We start from the raw sequence: 6,000 nt of genomic DNA on the forward strand, positions 1-6,000 counted from the left end.
TTAAAAGTCAAAGGTAGGGCTTCCCTGGTGGCGCAGTGGTTGAGAGTCCGCCTGCCGATGCAGGGGACGCGGTTTCGTGCCCCGGTCCGGGAAGATCCCACATGCCGCGGAGCGGCTGGGCCCGTAAGCCATGGCCGCTGAGCCTGCGCGTCTGGAGCCTGTGCTCCGCAGCGGGAGAGGCCACAGCAGTGAGAGGCCCGCGTACCAAAAAAAAAAACAACATCAGGACAGAGCTTCCTGCAAATTATGATGAAGTGGTTTTTGCCTGCAATTCACTGGCTTTGTGTTCCAATATCTATCGAAGAAGCTGGGTTTTCCCACCCTCGCACCCACTCCCTCCTAAGATGGGGGCAGGTTTGGGACAAGGAACGGGAGAACACTGAGCCAAAGTGCTAATGGGTCGACTTCTGAAGCATGAAGAGTGAAGAGGATATAAAAATAATCTTGTCTCTGTATAATGTACCCACCTGAATTCCTCTTTTGGATTCTTTATCCTTATTTAAACCTGTCATTTGAGCAGCTGAAGTGAAAATATGGGCCCAGGATCTCCTTCTGAGTGAGAGAAGCACCTCTTCTCCAGCATCCTCACCAGAAGAAATCAATGAAAACAGCCTCCAATCAAAGGTCAAGAGGAAATCAGAAGGCAGGGGGGGCGGGGGGGGGCGGGTAGTGGTGAGTAGCAATGAGTAGCAGGTTGGCCTGGCTACACTGGATCTTTCTGAGATCTCAAGGTTATCTCTCTCATAAGCTATCTTTTCCTGGTTGGATTTGACTTTTGTGTTTTGTTTTCATTTTCGTTTTGTTTTCTTACCATAAGAGTGGTAAGGCATTCAAGGTTAGGCAGTGAGGCAGGAGAAAAACGGCCAAGAAAACAGCCTGGCTGCCTTCAGCCTAGGCTTCTAAGTCACAGAGAACAAAAGGAAGTCCTCCCAACAGCTCAGGTCCAGCTGAACTCACCAGGATCAAAAGAACAGCATGCAAATTGGAGTCAAAGTTCTGTAGTCATAAACAATACATACGACTTGGGGGTGGTTTTCACGTCCACACAGAGCTCCCTGGGGAACCTCATTCATTTGGGTTGAGTTTGCAGGTCCTGGTCATGACCACATTCTCTGTGACCAACTGACTGATGGTGGGAGGCGGGAGTGCTGCCCATGAGTAAGCAGGGTGAGTGGGTGCAGGCCCTGTGGGCCGAGCTGGGCAGATCTCTGCCTCATACCCTGTACTCTGCAACTCAGAGACACCTCGGAGGGGAAAACAGAGGCACCATGAGGAGGTATTTAGACGCAAGAATAGGCAGCTGTCACCACGCCTCCCCCTGAATCCTTAGTTCCACTCCTGACCTACACAAACAAAGCCTTTTCTTGAGCTCTGACCATTGGGAAACAAGAATCAAGATGCTAATCACCCAGATTTTGAAGCAACAGACTTTTCTGTTTCTTGTTTTTGTATCATCACATGGTTATAATTGTGGTTTACAAATTCAGATGTGAATGGATTATGGCTTTTAAATATTCTAGGAAACAAATTGTTACTTGAATATTTCATCTCAATGAGCAAATCAGCAATTCAGCCTCAGACTTTCTGGAAAGATCTGCATCTCCCATACCAGATTGGACCAGGTTTCAAAGGCTTCGCACAGTGACAGGGTGCGGGAGTTTGGTCCTCAGTCATCTGTTTATTTCCACGTACTACCAAGATAGCCGCTGTTCCTGGTTGTATAGACCCAGACCTGGAGGCTCTCTGATGCATTCCAGACCACACATGGGCCTCAGGAATCTCTGTCCCGTGCAGAGCTGAACTCTGAAGTGCCTGCGATCTAGGGTTGCCAGATTTAGGGGGAATTATACACACACACACACACACACACACACACACAAAAGAGGACCTCCAGTTAAATCTGAATTTCAGATAAACAACAAATTAATTTTTTAGTGTAGGTGCGCTCCATGCAATATTTGGAACATATCTTCTATAAACAGGACCTGGGTCGCTGTGTCTCTATGAACCTCTTCTAATACTAGACCAGGGGAACTTTTTTTCTGGGGAATTATTCTTCTCAGTGGGATTAAATGTTTTGAAACAAAGCTGGGAACATCCTGCAGATGGTTCTGCTTTCCACCTGCCACATAACTGCCCTGAGGCAATGAATTAGTCTACTACCTTGAAATGGCAAGGCAGGAATTAAGGTCTCAAATTGTTTATCTATACTTCCTTTCTTCCCTTTGTTCTTTCTCTTTCTCTCTCTTACTCTCCTCTCTGCTTTCTTTTTGCAATATCAAAGGAAAATATTGGAAAAATGCATTTTTATTTAGGTCAAGAAATCAGGCAGTTCTAACACTATGAAAGAGATTTATGAAAATACAATAAGACTATATGAAGCCCAGGGAGTCAGAGTACCTTAGAACGCAAATACAAAGGAGTAGGTATGCTCACATCTCACAGAAATACTTTTTCTAAATTTATATTTCAAGACCCTAGACTTTTTTCTGTAAAAGTGTGATCCCATTGTAATTCAAAACAGAAGTTACTAAGAAAATGCATGGTTGTCTGATAACCACATATACTTGTTTTAAAAGTATTTTAAATATATTTCTATGTGTTTAATTGTTGATTGGACCATTCCAAGAAATCCAGAATACATTCTAAGGAATGAATGAGACAACTGCACAAAAACGTGTGTAAAAAGATGCTCATTGCAGTATTATTTATGATAAAGAGAGGACTGATTTAAGTGCCCTTTAATCAAATATTGATTAAATGAATTGTGCTATAATTACCTGCTACGGCTATTAAACCTGATAGTCTAGTCATCATTAAATCAGAGTTCCTATAGTAAGGAAGAGAAGTTAAAAGATAGAAGGAGTGTGGGGCTTCCCTGGTGGCGCAGTGGTTGAGAATCCGCCTGCCGATACAGGGGACACGGGTTCGTGCCCCGGTCCGGGAAGATCCCGAATGTCGCGGAGCGGCTGGGCTCGTGAGCCATGGCCGCTGAGCCTGCGCGTCTGGAGCCTGTGCTCCGCGACTGGAGAGACCGCAGCGGTGAGAGGCCCGCGTACCACCAGAAAAAAAAAAAAAAAAAAAAAAGATATAAGGAGTGGAAAAGAAGATATAAAACTGTCATTTTCCAATGACAACGTAATTATGCATGTATAAAATTCAAAATCATCTACAAATTATTTGAATTAGTAAGTTTAACAAAGTTGCCAGATACAAGGGCAATATACAAAGTCAGCTGTAATTTTATACCAATATAAATAGTTTGAAAATGAAATTTTTTTTTAAATTTATAGCAGCATCAAAAAAAAAAAAAAAAAGGAAGGGAAAAGGTTTTCAAGGACTCTACACAGAAAACTATAAAATATTATTTAGTGAAATTAAAGACCAAAATAGGGGAAGAGATAGATCAAGTTTGTGAATTACAAGAATCAATGTTTTGAAAATGTCAGTTCTCCTCTAATTGAACCTATAGATTCGGTGTAAACCCAATCAAAAACCCAGCAGACATTTTGTATGTGTGATAATTAATGAACTAGTTTAAGGGTTTCAATATAAATGCAAAGGGCCAAAAATAGCCAAGACAATCTTGAAAAACAAAATGTCCCAGATATCAAAACTTAAGATAGGGGCTTCCCTGGTGGCGCAGTGGTTGAGAGTCCGCCTGCCGATGCAGGGGACACAGGTTCGTGCCCCGGTCGGGGAGGATCCCACATGCCGCGGAGCGGCTGGGCCCGTGAGCCATGGCCGCTGAGCCTGCGCGTCCGGAGCCTGTGCTCCGCAACGGGAGAGGCCACGATAGTGAGAGGCCCGCGTACCGCAAAAAAAAAAAAAAAAAAAAAACTTAAGATAAAGCTGCGGTAATTGAGACAACTGTGGTATTGCCTCAAGGATTGACAAAGAGACCAATAGAACGGAATAGAGTTCACATTCAGACCCACACATCTGGTCACTTGATCTATGACAAAGGCGGCACTGCAGAACAGTGGTAATAGGATAATCTTTTCAATAAATGGTTCTGAATCAACTGGCTTACTCAGATGCACCTTCAGGACAGAGGCACTCATTCTCCCAGTTGCTGGGAAAGTTAGGTGGCTGCTCACTGCTCACAGCTGCATCTCGCTCTGGGAATTTCCCTTAGCCAAAAAAAGCTGCATCACCCAAGATTACTCTCTCGCTGAGGGTACCCCACATCCAGTGACTGGTCGATGCAAGGATGCAAAGTCCTGGCCCTTGCCTAGATTGGTCTCTGAAGGACCGTTCTAGTTCAAGAGCGCCCCTTGGGAACAGCTTAGGTCACTAATGCAACTGTATCCCCACAGCTTAAGTCTCCCTCCACCCAATCCTGCTTCCTCTGCTCCCTGTCAGATTGTACCTGAGAGGTTTATGCCAGCAAAACTCCTGCACACAAACCTCAATAGCCCAGATTCTATTTCCTAGGGAACTCAACCTGGAACACATTGGAAAAAATTAACATTGACACATACCTTACATACAATTAATGCCAGGTGAGAGTATATCTAAATGTGAGTGGTAAAAACTAAAATTTCTATGAGAGTTTCTAACATAACAGAGCCTCCACTACTTTGGAGTTAAGGAAGGATTTCTTAAACAGGACTAACCATAAAAAAAAAGACTGATAAAAGCATTAACCATAAAGAAAAAAACTGATAAATTGGACCACATTAAAATTAAGACTTTCTGTTTATCAAATGATACCATTTAGAGTAAAAAGGCAAGCCACAGAGTAGGAGAATACTATACAATACTATAAGCTACAAAGGCTTGTTTACAAAATATATAAAGAAAGACCAAAAAATCAATAAGAAGTTAAGACAACCCAATAGAAAAAAGAGCAAGAGACTTGAATAAGTACTTCCCTCTCCCAAAAAAAGACAAAATGGCCAGCAAACAAATGAAAGGGAATTCAAACTTATTATTACTCAGGAAAATACAAATTAAAACCACAGTAAAATACTCATCTTAAACTCATTGGAGTGGTGAGGCTCACACTACCAAGTGTTGGTGAAAATGTAGAGCATCTGGAATTCTCAGACACACAGCTTGAGGAAACTGGTATTACATAGTCTAATAAAATTGAGCACATGCATGTATATCACTTTTAGGAATATCCCCAACAGAAATGAGTGGGCATATATACCAAAACACTTATGAATAAATGTTCATAGTAATGTTATTCATAATAACAAAAAAATTAGAAGAGTCCAAACGCCTGTTAATTTTTATAGACAATAAAGAGATGAATAAGGCAAGGAAAATAGAATCAAAACAGATGAAGAGTAATGAGGAAATGCCTGAAAAGCAATCAAATTATGCTGAGGGAGAGGATCTAGAAATTAGGATAGCCTTGAGTAAGACAATGGTAGGGGGAAATAAATTTAACATTTTAGATACGGTGGATAATTCCAAATAATTAAGGAATTATTATTATTTATTTTAGAAACTTATATAATTCATTCCTTTCCTCTAACTAGAGTATTACACACACACAGCTTATAAATAGAAGTGAACTGAACACAAAGTAGTGTATCCTTTAGTGAGGAGCTCCCTGTCAGATCTCTGTTCCTCTGAGTTGTCCAACACAGTAGCAGCATACCACACCACTGGCACCCCTACCACCAGCCTGGTAGCAGGCAGCTTTCCTGGGTGCAGGCCCATGGTAGTTAATTGTATATGTCAACTTGGCTGGGCCGTGATGTCCAGATATTTGGTCAGACATTGTTATGGATGTTCCTATGAGGGTGTTTTTTTGAATCAGATTACTATTTAATTGATCAATTAATTTAATTGATGAGGCTCACCCCATAGTGTGGGTGAGCCTCATCCAATCGGTTGAAGGTCTCATTAGGACCAGGACAGACACCACCACCACCACCCCATGTCTCCCTCCTGCAGCAAGAAGGAATTCTGCCAGCAGAGTGCCTTTGGACTTGAACTGCATCTCTTCCCTGAGTCTCCAGCCTGCCAACCTACTCCATCAGA

This window comes from Delphinapterus leucas, chromosome 2, assembly GCF_059928025.1.
Source record: "Delphinapterus leucas isolate spDelLeu-1000000601 "Yukka" chromosome 2, BTC_Dleu_Yukka2, whole genome shotgun sequence".
NCBI lineage: Eukaryota > Metazoa > Chordata > Mammalia > Artiodactyla > Monodontidae > Delphinapterus > Delphinapterus leucas.